Source organism: Taeniopygia guttata, chromosome 6, assembly GCF_048771995.1.
Source record: "Taeniopygia guttata chromosome 6, bTaeGut7.mat, whole genome shotgun sequence".
Taxonomy (NCBI): domain Eukaryota; kingdom Metazoa; phylum Chordata; class Aves; order Passeriformes; family Estrildidae; genus Taeniopygia; species Taeniopygia guttata.
Window position 1 is genome coordinate 17,277,011 of NC_133031.1, and position 17,095 is coordinate 17,294,105.

General features: G+C 39.5%; 1 protein-coding gene across 20 annotated transcripts in view; it reads left to right on the forward strand.

Annotated features, from left to right (window-relative positions):
• The window catches only part of SORBS1 (sorbin and SH3 domain containing 1), a 161,089-nt gene that overhangs the window by 17,991 nt on the left and 126,003 nt on the right, over positions 1 to 17,095 (forward strand). For 2 of the 20 annotated variants that reach the window (XM_072931503.1, XM_072931499.1), the window contains exon 1: positions 15,231 to 15,392. The exons of 16 other annotated variants lie outside the window; for them this stretch is intronic. The gene's annotated coding sequence lies outside the window, so the exon portion shown is untranslated. Of the gene's footprint in view, positions 1 to 15,230; positions 15,393 to 16,201; positions 16,503 to 17,095 lie in introns of those variants that run through there. 2 more of the 20 variants (XM_072931504.1, XM_072931500.1) reach the window with 1 other exon arrangement.

Genomic DNA, 17,095 nt, shown 5'->3' on the forward strand with positions numbered 1-17,095 from the left:
TATTCTGGTGCATCTGAGATTCAGGTTATTGAGTAGCTTCTCCCCAGCTTGCCTGTGCTGCCTCGTATCCCTTGCCAACCCCGGGCTCCTGTTGATGTCTGCCCACCACTTTACACCTTCATGAATTCACAGGTGAAATGGGGAGGAGGGGTTCCACACCAAATCCACCCCCACACATGTGTCACGGACTGAAGCATGCTTTGATGAATGTTGATGATGATGCTGCACCGGGACACCATGAGGAGAGAGATGTACTGGGTCCTGGGAGGGGGGTCAGGTATAGGGAACAGACCCTGCCAAGGGCTGTGTTTTAGGTGGCTTTGTAGCACTTTCCACTTGGTCATTTTTGACCTTCAGTTTATGTGTGAATTCTCAATAGGCTTTATTTACAAACATTCAGAACCACTAGTGAATTGGAACTAAAAGGTGAAAGTCTTATTTACAATTTCTCATAATGCTGTGTGCTGATGATGAGCCTTTTTCTCTTGTTTCTCCCCTGTGTCCCCAGATAAAATGAGAATGCTGTACACAGTGTACTAGGAAGTTGTGAGGGTTAATGACTCATCCCACCATGCTCTGAACATTACAGAGTGCTTGGAAGGGATTTTTCTCTCTGTATAAAGATAGTGCATTTCTAATATGAGTTGAAGGGTTCAGGCAGATATTTTGAAAAGCATCTCTTTGTATCTAAGTCACGTATTCCAAGAGTTTTATGTGGCTATTGTTGCAAAGTTTATTGGAAAAGTAGTGGGAGGACTGCCCCCATTTAAGTTACCAGAATGGTAGAAAGGGCAAAACGTACAGATGTGTTTTCAGATGAGTACAGCCAAAATTCTGCCACTTGACTTGGGCCTGCTTTTGTTTGGTGAAATTGCAAATAGAATCTGAAAATGTTTGTTGCGGAACATATTTGTAGGAATTGTTGTATTTGATACTTTTCCTTTTTAAGTAGAAACAGTATAAAGAGCTTAATTGAGAACAGAACAAATCTCAGTGTTGTTTCTGTGTTTGTATAAAACTACACTTCTCTGCTCTACATTTGCTGTTAAACTGTTTATAATAGTTAAAATGTCATTCCAGAGGAGAGTTTGGCTTAGGACTTCTTTTCTTAGGCAGAGAAAGCCATTTTATTCCATGTATGGACCTGATCTCTCAAAGCTATTTTAGTGAGTAGCTAGAAAATATTTTTTAGTGAGGCATGATTTCACTTGTGTTTACGTGCATTGGCCAGTTTAATGAGGGAGCCACACTGTTCTGCAATTCTGCTCTGTATTGTTTCAGTGAAAAGCCAGGCTTTTTTAGGTGCACACTAGATTATGTGTTTTTTAAATGCTTTTTAAAAAAACACATCTTGAAATAACTGTATTCTCAGTTTAGCTACTGAAGAATGAAACCCTTCTGTGCCTAGAAGAGACTCTGTTAAAAAAAATTACATCCCCAGTTGGTGTTAATCAACATTGCCTGTAAGAGAACCAAGCCATTTTTAAACCATTGCAGGCACTGATTCCAGCTTTCACATCTCAGCCTCCAGAAAAGCATTAATTTCTCTTGTTTAGAGCACAGTGACAGAGGAGAGTGAAGAATATCCACTGGTTCTACAGTGCAATCAGAAACCTTTCTGTAAGCTTTCATCCTTTGGACTATACTTTGGCAGATCTGCAAAAATTGGATGTAAGGATATGGGATAGAACTGTACAACTCTGGGAATGGCAGCTGGGTATTTGCTCCCAGGACAGCTTCCCAAAGGGTAGGATCCCCAGAGGGTGGTAAGGGAATGATATATGTTTGACTATATTTATATTTTGGCACTATGCAATGCTTAAGAAATAATTTTCAGTCTTTTTCTGTTTGAGGCACTATTTGGTGTTTGTTTAGAACCCTCCCTAGTAATAATTGATATGATGTGATCTATTAACTTGGAGGAAATGTTATAAAAGTGGTGTTTATATATAGTAATACTAGTTATAATTAAAAATAGTAGTCTTTCGTGACATTCAATACTCTTTTGAAAGTGCAGAATTGCTAAGTAGCAAATGGTTGCATTAATAAGGCTGCCCAGTCTCTTCAATATATATTCTAGAAAGCTCTTTATTCTTCCAGGGGATTTGTCTCTGGAATTAAAGGGCAAATTGCACCTCTGACAAGACATGCATCCTTTGTGTTGAGACTACTGACGGATGACATCCGTTGTTATAATCTTTATACTTTAAGTGATCTGGAGTCAGATTTTCAAGGTATTTATTTGCTTAAGAGCCATTAGACTCTAAATGGGATTTCAGAATTACCTAAGTAAATTAGAATCCTAATTCACACTGTAGATCTTATTAGGAGACTTCACGTATCTCCAGGTGCCTAAACACCTTTGTATAGCTGCCTGCTGGGTACTGGGAGCTAGCCTGGAAGCATCCCCCAAGGCTTTGGCAAAACAATATCCAAAGCACACCAGTTTTTGGCAAACTTTTGAAAAGATGAGGTGAAAGACTTTGAATGTGTTATTGATGTTTGTTTTTCAGAGTGCTGTGAGTCACCAGTTTGTGAGCCTATGTTTCAATGCTGGGCTGGAGGGGATGTGAGGCTGATAGGATACATATATAGCCTGTGCCTTTTCCAGCACCAGCTGGGCTTAGTCTGGAGCCATGTCACACTTCTATTGATATGAATTAAGGCTTACAACAGACATTAGCAACTGTAAGAGAAATCCATGATTGATATCTCATCAGCTTGAACTTTAGTATCTCCTCAAAACACTGCCATTCCTTGGATTACTTTCGTTTAGCTTGGAGTTCTTGCAAGTTTTTGTTTTGGGCACATGCTCAGTAGACAGTCCTTTAGGAACTTTTGTTTGTTTCCAATGAAGTTTCTTGAAAATTTAAAAAAGTTGTCTTTAAACTTAATACTTAGCTTCATCTTTCTCCTAGCAGAGAAATGAGAAAACATGCAAAAACTTCAGAAGCTGCAGAATTGAGTCCTGTAAATCTTCAATAGGTCTTCAAAAATTCAGCTGTGCAGCAGTGTGATTTTTAGACATTTTGATATTTAGATATTTGGAGACATTTAGGTATATGATGATTATCAATTTTATGTCTCAGAGAACTGGCACTATGTTCTTAACAGTCAATTGAGAAGGTTCTTCCTCAAGGGAGAAGTTTGTTTTCAAGCATATGGCTAAATTCAGCTAACTTTTAAATTCATCTGTCCTTGACTGTGGTGTCATGCCCACTTATATCAGAACAAAAATCTGTTCAGATTATGTGGGTTGGAAATCTTGTGACCTGTTGGGATATCACTTTAGGCTCTGTTCAAATACCAGTGATAGGTATGCAATATAGACATTATGTTTACTCTCCTCCACTGGTGGTGTAAGGAGCCAGGCTTTTCTTGAATTTTGGGTAGTCTAAAGTGCTTATTATGATCTTGAACTAAAATGCACAATAGTCACAACACCACAGTTGAGCACATTATAACGGGCAGTCTGAGCCACTGCTATTTATCTCAAGGCTGCTGACAAGTTTCAGAAAGACTGATCTGTCTCTGATTCATGTGTTGACCATCCATTAAGGTTGTTCAAAGTGAGAAGTGAATTCCTAGGAGAATGTTTCGGGTGGTCTCTCTGGGTGTTACAACTTCTAGCATCACACAGTGGTCATTTTTCCATTCTGTCTTGCAACTTCTTTGAGGATTAATGCAAAGCGATTTCTCAGAAACAATGCTGAGAGAAATTTTTCTATATTTACTTCTAAATGTCAAATAGTTGGTTTTCTCTGCAACCCTTGGAAATTATTATGTTGTCAAATACACCTGGAATTTACTGGATGCTGAAGAACACTTGTCATTAAAAGTGGTATAGGTAGAGAAGTCAAGAGAAGTCAGAGAAACCTTTATTAACATACAACAATGGTAGAGTAGCTCTCAGTAATAAAGGGTGGCTGTATATACTCCAGGGCAGGACTGCATGGTAAAACTTTTGGTATTTGTTGTATTCTTGGAGCTGATGGACAAAGTCTTTTAACCTGAAGCAGCAGAAGTTTGTATTTCTAAGTTAAAGTGTTTTGTCTGGGAATGATATTCCTAACATATTCTTTTCTTAGAACAAAGGAGGATAATCAGTAGCAAAACACAAAAAAGTGTTTTTGGTTAGGCACATTGGTGTTGAGAGAAGAACACCATGTCATAAAATTTAAGCTCCAAATTCCAAAGAGCCATTCTGTCTCAGAAGCTAAATTTGAAATGTCAAGACAAATTCACTTGTTTATTTTACTGGGAATTTCACAGGTGCTGAAAGGCATGAGATTCTTAATAAGAGTTAGGTTCCCAAATACCTTGGACTTCTCTGAGAATCCTGAGTAGAAAAGTCAATAACACTCTTCTGAGAATGTACCACATGGAGAGCACAAAACACCTGTTTTTGAGCAGTGGTTAGCAAAGGCTGTAAATACAGCTGGGAAAATATTACTGTATTCATAGTTGTGATGGCATGCTGCTGTCACTTGAAAATGCTGAAGCTCTGTAGTAAGCTATTAAATGGAAGTCCATTAATATCCCCTTTAAAGTTTTTCATTCCAGGTTCTTGAATATCTCTGCCTCCTTTTTTGCTACAATAGGAAGGTTTTTTTCTCTGCTCACTTGCATACCAAGTACATTTAGTTAATGAATATTTAATTTCTGTTTATGCAGAGACTTTTCTTATGTAGGAAAATATATTGTCCAAGAAAAGTTTCACACCCATTCTCACACTAAAAATTGAAAGTCTGAATGTTTATTTTAAGCCGACTTCTAGAAATTATACTGTTTATTCTAGTTTAATAGCCTTTGAAATTGTTAGATGTGGAAGCTCCATGTTTACCAGGTTTTTATTGTGACTGTTATTTGGCAAAGTGGTGGTAGATTATTAAGCATGCTAAATGGGGAAGAAGCAAATAAAATGGAAAGGGTTGTGATGACTGATTCCTAGGCTTTAAGTCTTTAAGAGTGTTTTTAGGGGCTACAATAGATTCCAGCTTTTATTACTGCCTAGTCATGTGGAGGCAGGAGATGAACAAAGTATTAAAGGCTTAGAAACAAATATGAGCAGAAATTAAGATTGTGTAGTATCTGATGCAAGTACAGGTGGATGAAGGGTAAACAAACCATTAGAAATATGGAAGTGTATCTTTAATGCCTAAGCCCTCAGATGAACGTGTCCTTCAAGATGGTTTCTGTTTTGTACGAACAAAAAGTTGTGCTGTGGTGTAACTAGTCCAGTTCACTGTACCAGGCATCAGGTTGCTTGTTGGTAGGGACTTTGAATTAGTCCAAAGTTCTCACAAATAAGATATTCGATGCTCAGACAAAGAAAGTATTTTGGTAAATGACATTGCAGCTTGAGAAGAGAATAACTCCTGTGTGTCTCTGCTAGGTTAGGTGATACGTGCAGTGTTGCAATCTGTCTATTTGATAGCATGCTTTGAGTATTCTAAATATTATGTTTATTTGTTTGACAGGCATTATGCTTTCCTATTCAGAGCTCAAATGATTCACTGGCACTAGCAATTCATCTATAATAACCTTCATTGAACATTTTTTTTCATTAACATGAACTAAAGTGATTTTTGGGGAATCAGAATGAAAAGCCTTTTAGAGTTAAAACACTTAAACCAAAATAGCTTTTCACACAAGATACTTTGCAACGTCTTTCTCTTTTCAGCACTTTTTGTAGCAGTATTCCCAGAGATTAACTCACTAACAAGAGACAGGGACTGCAAGATAAGAGTCTAAAACCTGATCAGATACCTCAGTGTGAGCTGTGGGAAATGTGTGTATCATGGAAAAAACAGCTTCTAAAAAGAACACCACTACCAATAAAAAAAGCCCTATTGTTGTGAAAGTCTGTGGATATTATTCTTTAAGTAGTGCCAAGAACAAGATCCAGAGTCAGGAAATGGTATTCAACTTTATTTGTTATCTTAAAGTCCATGATATCTTCTCTGTAGAGACAAAGTCAAAGATGCTAATTTTCTCAGTAGCTTACAGACTTCCTCAAGACCTGTTTTCCCCAGGTCTTTTAACTTAACTGTTCTATGACTGCTAAAAGTGAAATGATAAACTGTCTTTTACTGCAGCCTGGGTGTCTGCAAAGGGTGGTGAGGATGAAAGGATGTTGTATCTCCTATTTCCATATAGCTGCATTTGATGGATGTGGTTAGTTAGAAAGGAAGGAGATCATTATTTTATTACAGTAGTGCTGGTAGAACACAGGAACACAGCCTCCATTTTTTCACGCTCTAAACAAAAGTAAATTTAGTTCTTGCCCCAAAAAGCTCACATTTCCAATAAATGTTGTAGTGTAGGAACATTTTATCAGTGGTTAAATGAAAGTATCTTTTTTTATCTGCCTCATTGAAGCATCATGTAATGAAGAGTAAGCTTGAAAAGTGGAAAGTAATTTTCACTGAGCCTAAAACAGTGCTGTGTAATTCTTCCTTATGACACTACTGAGTGGTTTCTTGTACTCTCAAACTGTAGCAATGGCTGCTACTGGATGTCAGTTTTTCAGACCTCTTAAAATTAATTTATTCTCACTTTATTTGACATCTGCATCCTGGATCTAAGTTTATCTACATGTTAGCTATCCACCATCCACAGCAGAGATGTTCTTAAAGTAATATGTTGTATCAGTTCAGCAGTAAGACTCAACCTCAAACCCCCTGAAAAAACTTGATTTGGAAGTATTTCCTCATCTTGTTATGGTAGTTCAATTTGCAATATACATTAGCATACATGTTACAGTGTATGCTGAGCCACAAGACAGAAAAAATTATGAGTTGAAACATAGTTGTTCTTTAGAATCAATTTTGCACTGCATTTTTCAGTGTCCCATTATGTATATATTTTAATGATTTGTGCGAGTTATTCAGAAAGCTTCCTTCTAAGGAAGAGCTCTGCTCTTCACCACAGGGTCCCCCGACTTTCCTTTGTGACAAGTACTGCCTCTGGCATTGTACCTTCCACCATCTTGCTGCCAGGAGTCTCTGTTTATTTCATGGTCTCTTCAGCTATAATTGAATAGATCATGTTGTAAAGTGGAATCACCTTCTTTACATTTGAAGGCTGGCTCCAGGTGTCCATGTGGGTGTGATGATAAGGGTTTGGGAGGTGGTATGAACTGTAACTAAATTAGAAGCTCTCTTCCTGTGTTTTTTCATCTATAAAAATAAAGAACTTGTTATATGCTTTGGTTCAGTCATAAAATGGAGCATGTGGGCGCAGTAGGAAAAGCTTTTATTTTCTTCTGAACTAAAAAATTGGAAGCTTAACCTCTTTTTTATTGTTGTGTTTCTTATTTAGCTTTAACACAGCATGGCAAAACCAGGAAACATCCAGTGTAGTGACTGGCCTAATCTACAGTAGCATTTCCCTTCCCTAAGGTGCTCCAGTGCTTACAGTGATGATAGACAGCTATTGGTATTTTAATTGGTGTCTAGTGTCCTCTCACTGTCACCGTGCTGGGATTTTTTGCTAGTCCCATCTGGTGGCTATTGGCACTAGGGTTAATAGGAATGTAGGCTTACTGGTCTGGGTCAAATCCCTCCATGCTTTAGTTTGTTAAAACTTCCGATGGCCTCCAGGATGTGATAGAAAGGATATAGCAGTTAAAGGTATCTTTCATTATCATGGACTAATTAGAGCTGTTCTAACTTCCTGAGGGAATATGTAATGATACTCAGTACTTACAGAAGATGGAAACCAGGCAGGAGTTATTAGGCTGTAGAGGAGAAAATTTACTTCTTTCTGCTCCTCTGTTCTTTAGCTCCTTCTATCTTAATGGACTGTAATCTGGATGAAAAACAAAGCTTGGGAAAAAAAAAAAAAAAGCAACACTCTCCATTCTCTTGAGCTTCTATACTTAGCTCCTAAAGGAGACTAGCAGGCTAGTGTGTAGAAGTATGACTATATGGCAGCCCTCCTATTTCAAATTGGGAGATTTTTTTTGCTCCTTTTCTCCCTTAATTTTTGTTTTATTTCTCACTTGCTGAGTCTGGTGCTATTTTGCCTGCGTCTCTAAAATGAAAACAGACTTTGTACTCATGAACTTCTGATGGGAAGTGATGACAAGTCCTTGATTGGGGCACCATTGCCCTTGTCCTCATGAAATTTTTTATCCTTTCTGATAACACTGAACATGCAATCAGGGTCATTTTCTGCCACTGGATATGTATAGATGTTGATCCCTGTTATATTTGTGCAGGAGCACCTCACAGAGACATCTGTAGTTATGCTGAACATGGTTTGCTCCATTTCATGGGAATAAAATGATGCTTGTGCATTGTTAAAAGGGCCTAGCAAGGTTGCTGGGAAGGAACTGTGAAATGCAGTATATAATAATATCTTTGTAATTAATGCCCTAAGATTTGAATGAAAAACACTGCTATTTTGCAACCATAATTTTCAGTTTCTGGCAGCCTCAGAAACTGAAGGAAACTGTAAATTGGAAGGAAGGAAATAACAAGGAAACTATAATTTGCACTTTAATGTCCCTAAGCTGTTGTCTCTGATAGGAAAGGTTGACAATTTTGACTGTCTTGACATGCTGATTAGCTGGGATTTAATTACGATATTGACATAGAATCTTGTGCAAGTGTAATGTCATCAGTGTTTGATGTGTGTTTCTCTGACTCCTCCCTATGACCTGTCCAGGTCAGACAGCAGGTCGGGTACCAGGCACTCTGAATGGACTCATGTCTTGAGCTTTCATTTTACTTAGCGTGGATTACCAAATTTTTTTGAGCTGTCAGTGGCTACACTGCTGTCCATAGCTGTGCTAGTAAAGTAATCAGGGAAGGGGACATGTACTTTACAACTCCTTCTTCTTTGACCTCCAGAAATGTAATATACAAGCACAATGTACCGATGGAGTTGTAGCCCCTTCTGAAAAGCCTTTCCCTGTGTGGGGGATGTAATTTGTCCTTTCCATAACAGGGTTGAATTGATCATAGTACCCTTGATCTGGCTTAGTTTACATTCTTGTAAAACAACTGAATAAAGTTCAGTCCATCCGTCCTCCAAATCCAACACCACCAAAAGTCTACGATTCTGTGGTCCTCAAAGACTAGCAAAATAATCTTCATTCTGTAGTGTGTTCCTGGTGTGGGACTTCCAGCCCCCTCCAGCAGCCTGAACACAGTGTGTGTTCCTACTGTGCTGTTCCCCTGATAGCTGGGTTCATGTATGGGACAACAAACGTGAGCTGTAATGGTCTCTGTGATAGAGGGTTACAGTTTGCAGTTGTCACCTAAGAGAGCCCTGTCCTTTGGCTTCCTTACAGAAAAGGGAATGGGGAGATGAAGGGAAGAGCTAGTTGGTGACCTAGATGGGTTGTCAGGGCTCTCTGGAAATGGGCTATGTGGACTACAGGCTGACAGAACTGGAGCAGCCAGCTTAAGAGAGTTGCTGCCAGGTAGGATGTAAATTGTGGAGGTTTGTTTCAGTGGAGGATGGTATGAAATCCTAAGCAGACTTGTCTAGAGAATTTTTTCAAGTCTTAAGCCATGCCTTATACGGAGTGATTAGTTTTCAAATGTTCTCTGTCATATTTTTCCTTCAGACCATATTTTCAGAGGGGTTGCATTCCATACAGTGATAATACATAGCCTCAGTCGTTTTGGTCCTGAGAGAGTTTCTGAAGTGAATGATTTACTGTCTCCTGCCCTGTGCTTCTCCAACAGAGCAGAAATTTAATGACCTCAAAGCTAATGCACTCCAGTGTCTCTGGATGGAGACAGCAACATTTTTGCCAATGTACTTTTGGAGCAGTACTCTCCCTTTCATTTCTAACATTTTTTTTGGGGGTGCTTCTAACAGAAATCATGACTTTAGAAGCATCTGCTGGAAACTAGTCATTCCAGACACAATGGAGAGATGAATTTTGCTCTTCATGCCATGGTACCCTCCTTCTGTGAAGTTGCAGCAGTTTCCTATGTGTAAATAAATGGAGAGCAGGTCATGCTCTGGCTTAATATGAACCTTTATCTGTCTTGTCTTAATCAGACCACTGAAGTTCTTTTATTTGTTAAATCATCTTCTAATCAGTGGCAACTGTTTTATGTTAAAAGATTTAGAAATAAGTTTCATCTGTCATTTCATATCTGAAACTTCCAAAAATTCTCTTATAGTGAAAAAATTTTGACTTATTTCTTTACATTACTGTATTAATGTAGTTTTTTTTCCCACAAATTTCTTGCTTATATGAATATAAAATTTCTCGGTGTTGTGATTATAAAGACTAAATTATTCTGGGATATAATTCATAGGATGTGTTTAAGTGACAAATAATTTACTCTGTACTGAAGTGGACAAAAGAAGGTGTCAGTTCTCAGCATTGGTGCATTTCCATTGCATGGGGTAAAGAGTGAAATCTGCAAATGTAAACTCTTGATCATGTGGGCTGTACTACTGCAGGACATTTGTACTGAAAATTGTTTTACCTGAAATAATTTAAGAATTACAGAAATTCAAGCACTTAAGGTTGTGCTAATACATCTAATTCTTAATAAGTCTTAAAAATTAAGTTGATTCACCTGATGTGTAGGTGATCCACCTGCTGGATGAGGGGAAGGCTGTGGATGTTGTCTACCTGGACTTCAGCCAGGCCTTTGACACCATCTCCTGGAAAAGCTGCAGCCCACGGCTTAGACAGGTGCCCCTTTTCTGGGTCAAGGGCTGGCTGGATGGCCGGGCCCAGAGTGCTGGTGAGGGCTGCCACATCCAGCTCTGGGCAGTCACTGAGTGTGTGAGCTGAGCTGGATGAGGGGATTGAGTCTACCATTAGCACATTTGCAGATGACACCAAGTTTCAGGGGGAGTGTTGAGATACTGAAGGGTAGGAGGACTCTGCAGAGGGACCTGGACAGGGTAGATAGATGGACCTAATTCAGTGATACGAGGTTTGGCAAGACCAAATACCAGGTCTTGTTCTTTGGCCACAACACCCCCATGCAGCGCTACAGGCTGGGGGCGGTGGCTGGACAGCGGCCAAGCAGAAAGGGACCTGAGGGTCCACCTGAACATGGGCCAGCAGTGTGCCCATGGCCAAGAAGGCCAATGGCATCCTGGCCTGTATCAGAAATAGTGTGCCAGAAGGACTAGGAAGTGAGTCTTCCCCCCCCTGCTTGGCACTGGTGAGGCCCCACCTGGAGTGCTGTGTCCAGTTCTGGGCCCCTCAGTTTGGGAAGGATGTTGTGATGCTGGAGTGAGTCCATAGAAGGGCAACAAGGCTGGTGAAGGGTCTGGAACACAAATCCTGTGAGGAATGGCTGAGGGAGCTGGGGTTGTTTAGCTTGGAGAAGAGGGGGATTGGGGGACACCTCATCACTCTGTAACTTCCTCAAAGGAGGCTGTAGACAGGTGGAGGTTGGTCTCTTCTCCCAGGCAACCAGTGACAGGACAAGAGTACACAGCCTTAAGCTATGTCAGGGCAGGGTTAGGCTAGACATTAGGAAGAATTTCTTCACAGGAAGGGTGATTGGGCATTAGAATGGTCTGCCCAGGTGGCAGAGTTACCATCCCTGAAGTTTTAAGACTGGATGTAGCACTCAGTGCTATGGTCTAGTTAGGTTATAGGTTAGACTTGATGATTTCAAAGGTCTTTTCCAGCCTAGCTGATTCTGTGATTTTGTGTAGTTACATTACTGTAAGTTTAGAGCAATACTATTTAGAGGGAGGGTACTGGATGCCCTATAATGAAGATGGTGTGGGTCTATAGCTAAGAGATGTATTTGAAGGTTGAAATTCTTGTGTTGGCAAGTAAAAACAGAAAGAGGAGAAGTAAAACTATGTGTTAGTATTGTTATTACAGTGCTACACTATAAACTGGTGTAAAGCCATTGACTGAAGAAGGTACTCTAACTGTACTTGTTGAGAATTCGGTCCTTTGAGCCTATACATACTCCAATTAATGCTGTTAATATCATAATAAGTTATCTTAATTACTTTTGAAAATTTTCTCTTAGTTTTCCAGATGGGATATGATGGGAACTTCCCCAGTGAATTTTTCCTTCCATGGGCTGACAAGGATCTGTTTATTAAAGGTTTTAAATCTTCTTTTTTTACATTCATGTTCTGCTTTGGCCTTGTTTATTCACGATTGAATGCCTCGGATTATTTTAGCTGTTCTGTGTTCAGTATTTGATGCTTTGCATGGTACAACTGGAATAAACTCACTGGGCTATAAGATGTTCAGTGTGTACTTAAGACAATGACCACTTAGTTGTCTCATTTCCTTAGCAATATTTTAAAGATTAATCATAGAGAGCAGTGTAAGCCAAGAAAAATATAGTTGAAATAGATTTTTCTTCATGGTGTTTTGCTTGGATTCAATATTTTGGTAACTTGGTGCAGAATGCAAAACAACCAGAATGACTTGTTCATGTGACTGAAATTTGGATGAGCAGCAATAGAGCAATTCTTAAATATGCAAGGCTAAATTTGTTGAGCCTGTTTCTTGGCCTTTGACGAGATTGCAGTGAACAGATGTTTATTACCAGTGGCAGAATTGGACATGCTTCCCTTGGGACTGGAGAAGTGGCCATTCATTTGATAAACCCCAGGCAGAGGCAATGGTATAAGCTTCCAAGCAGCTGAAGCAATGGCCTCTGTATCAGAGAAATTACCAAGCTGCTGGTTCTTTTTGAAATGATATATTGGTATGTTTTGTTGTGTTTTGGCTTGGTTTGTTTTTTTTCTGACAAGCAATCAGTCAGTCTTAACTTAGTAGCTGTGAATGAATGAGTTATGGGATCAACTAAACTTGAAGATGAGCATTTAGACTGTTTGTAGTTTGTTTGACTACTTTGTAATACAGCAGGGAAGGTCTGAAGGAATTTTGATCTTACCTGGTGTGGATTTGACTGGCTTTTGAGGAGAGACAGCATGTCACATGCATGCTGGCTGCTTACAATCTGAACACTATGCATTTAAAACCTGTCTGGGGGAGATGCCTGGGAGGGAGGACTCTGAAGCTGACTGAGGCTGGATTGCCTGTGTGCAAATTAAGACAAATCTTTAGCAAGGTTACCTAGTTGCTGCACAGACCTGTGCCAGGCCATGTTTCTCAACAGTTATGCCACAGCAGGGTAAATACACCCTTTGAACAAGGACCTGATTTGACAACTGAAATAATGTTTGTCATGCTTTTGGGCCCAAGCACAGAGCAAAGCCCTAAAACATGCACCTGAGATGTCGCCAGTCAGTCTTGTTTCCTAAATGAATGGGGTTTGTGTTCTGTGTTGTTGTAGCTCTTCAAGTGTCCTCTCTATCCATGTTCCATCCTCTGTATCCTCTTTGTTCTGTGTACATTTTTGTTACCTTCTTGGACCTTTTTTCTTATTGCTTGGTCTTTTATACATCAGGATGAAAAGAATATTCAATTCTGCCACTCTCATGTGGTATCATTTCCATCTTTAATTGCACAAACTCTTTGCATAAGATTGTTCAATTCTTTGTATTGGAATAATGTCTTGTCTGAAGGTCTGCGTGGATTTTCACAAATGCAAAAATGTGTATTGCCAATAAGACCTTAGACCTACTTTGGCCTATCTTACTTTTCATGTAGAGTGAATGTGAAATTCATATATGTATACATGTGTGTGTATATATATCTATATCTGGTACAATTCCATTGGTTTTGAAAGCAGATTACAGTGCATCTGAGAGTCAGAAAAGGCATAATGCCTATCTGCTTCACTAAGTTATTCAATATTGAATAGAAAATAGAAAAGAGCTGGAGATGGGGAGGCCATATGCAACGTGCTGTCCCTGCATAACACAATAGATTTCATTTGGCTGGGGCTGCCTCAAGCTGTCACAGGTGTTCTTCTTTCATTTACAATAGCTCCATTAAAATATAAATGACTGCATTTATTACATCAGCTCTTTTTCCTTCTTTGGAATACCCCAGCTAAAGTTACATTACACATAACAAATGCTCTTGCTCCCTTGAGAATTAGTTTAATTACTGATGTAGGTGGGTAAAAGATCTATTGCGTCTGAGATGTTAATTTTATCATGCTTTAATTAAGAGGTCAAGTGTGAAAGGCTGCAGAATACCTCCCACTTGAAGATGCTGAATAGAATGGTGGGGGTAGAAGGCACTGATATGATGAGGCTTTTACTGTCTGTAGGCGTATCAGCTTTCCCTATGCATCTCATTACAGTGAGGCGGGTATCTGGAAATGCATGCCAATTTCTATTTGCTCATTGTGTGCCATTAAAGACATTCTCCATCCGGAGCCTTTGAAGCTCCAGAACAGCTTGTCTTTTCTTCTGAAGATGATGGTCACTCCTCTGTCACTCACCACCAGTTTCCATAGGAGATGTCAGAACTGTGTTCTCCTGTCCAGTGTGTTTGAAGAACAGGACTGCAAGTATCCTATGCCCCTTTGCTCTGGCACAAGAGGGGATATGAGGCATGTGTTCACCAGAGGACCTCAGGTGCTACCAGCTCTGAGCATGCTGTTGTTTCTTGCTTATGGCTCACTGTGAGCATGGGCAGATTCCTTTTGGCATTTGATCTGAAAGTCTTGTTTCTAGCTAACTCCAAAAGCAAGGAAATGGACTTGGAAAACATTCAGGGAAAAAGTGGGCAGGCAGAAGGGAGTGTCTCATAACAAAATTAGGGAGAACTAGACAGTAGGAATTCCACTAGGACATCAGGGGTATTTTCCACTTAGCTAGTTGCATTTGCCCCAGCAGCTGGAACAGCAATTGCATAGATAAGAGCAGGTATTCACTGGCTAATTTTTGAAGATTTTCTTGAGACGGACTTACTGCACTTTCAGAAAGACTAAGTGACCAAGTGAAGCAATACTGGTGCTCTCTGAGCAACTTTAAATATCACAGTTAATGATTTTTATTAACTTCTTTTTCATTGCTTACTGTCTGTGTGAATTGCTGATTCATAAAGATGTTCTGTGATGTGTGATATGGAAAGTATCTTTTACGAAAATTTCATCTTGGATTTTTTGCTGCTGTTTTTTTCTGTAGTGGTCACTTTTCTTGCTTTTGAAGCATAATAACAGTTCAGCTATGCCACTGACTTCTCTGCATCCCTGTAGGAAGATTGGTGTAATACTGGAAAAACACAGAGTTAAATATTAACATCCACTACTGAATGTTCCCACTGAAAAAAATCAGGAACGTTTCCAAGCAGTGAAAGCAGACTTTCCTTTCCTGTAGTGAAGTTTTGCTGCTTAACTTTTAAAACTACAGCTTGCTTGGTAATTGCAGATAGTTTAAAACTAGAAATTTGGAGTCCTCTGTTTCTTAAGTGCTTTCACCAAGGCTCCTTCTTGCTTCCAGGTGATAGGGGAAGAATCTCATGCAGTGAATTAGTGCTGAGATGTGTAGTAAGTTTTTTAAAGGTAAGAGACTGATTTTTTTCCCCTTCTGCTCTGTACTTTGTCTTGTAAAATGAAGTTCCATTCTTGCTCTTTTGGTCAGGAATGTCATTTCAATAAATGCTGTGATTTGAATTGATGATACAGTAGCTCCTTAAGGCAGAAAGCATACTCAGAATTGGTGTTCCTCTTGAGTTCCCCGATTTTGTACTAGCTGAGGACCTAATCAGCTAAGGCCACAAATGCAGCATTTCCTCCTACTGACTTGGAATGTCACCACCAGTTTCTGCTGAGATAAAAAATGGCACAAAGGAAATAGTTTTAAGGAAGAGGAGCATTCTTTCATTTTTAAGAGTTCCATGTGTTTAGAACATGTATTTATTCTGTCTTGCTGATTGTGTCAGGCGTCAAGGCTTCTGCCTCAGAGCACATTGCACTAGAAATCCCTGCTCAAAGTGTTCTTGAGGTGTTAAAGCTCTAATCTTTGTAGAGAGCTCAGGTATGAGCTGTGGTGAAGTAGGAGCAGTGAAGCCCACAAAGGGCTAGATTGGTTAATGTAATGTTTGCAGGGTGGTATTGCTGAAGCTTCTTCCTGTGTATGTAAAAACTATGCTTGATGGTATTGACTTAATCCTTCAGAAATAAAATCATGCTTTTTGTTTTAAGTCTGATTCACTTCCATTTACGCAATAGCATCCCAAAGGAAGAGTGGTCTTGGCATTTGCATGAGGCACATGCTTCTGCCCACAAACAGCCAGTAAGATAAGTCAATTAAAATAAGCCATGCAGGGCATGAATTGCTTAGAGATGGAAGAGACCTATTAGGCTATCTAGCCCTCCTGCCAGTGAGGAATTGCTTCAACTGGACTTGCTTCAAAGGACAGATGAATAGCAGAGTAAAACACAGGATCCCATTTTCTGTATGATATGGTTTTTATGCTTCTGGTTTTACACGTACATCTATCTTTGAACCTCATAAGCAGCAATATTCCAGATAAATTTTTTCCAGGCTCTTTTACTTAAAGTGTAACAGTGATCTGAACAGAAACTGTTCTGGTTGCACAGATGTGCAGTTTTGCTTTGTGGAGTGATTTTTACCTCATCAAAAGAGAACAACAAGAAAGGCAAAAATCTGTGAGTATGGCTATCTGTGAGAGTGTGTGTGCATGTGTGTATTTTACAGAGTGAGAGGTCTGTCTGTGTTAGATCAATTTTGAGAATAAATTCTACTACTCTGCCTGGCCTTAGGAGGGTATTTTACAAAGGCAACCCATTGGGAAGAAAACAAAGGGCTCGCTGCCTTGTGGCTGTGCGTGACACACTGGTAATGCTAAAGCCAGCTCCCATTTCCTATTAAAGTAGTGTCTCGCATGTTCATGAAGCACAGGCAGGATGCGGCGTGATTCAGCTCATTGGGAGCTGATGCATCTAGTTCTGACACAGAGAGAGAAGATCTCTCTCTGTGGTCAAAAAGGCAGAAAAACATTATTTTTCTGCCTTTTCTGCTGCTGTTCTAAGAAGCTTTATCTGGTGATTGGACAGTGAATTGCAGGCACATTTGTTTCATTGTTTTAATTTTTTGCATTATTCCCCTTTTGCCTTTTATTGTTTTCTTACCAATATTTGAATAGAAAAAGAGCTCTGTGGTAAATTATGTCCATGCCCCACTTCTTTCCAGACCTGACATGTTTATATATACAAAGAATTATGGAGGAATTAGAGAGAGG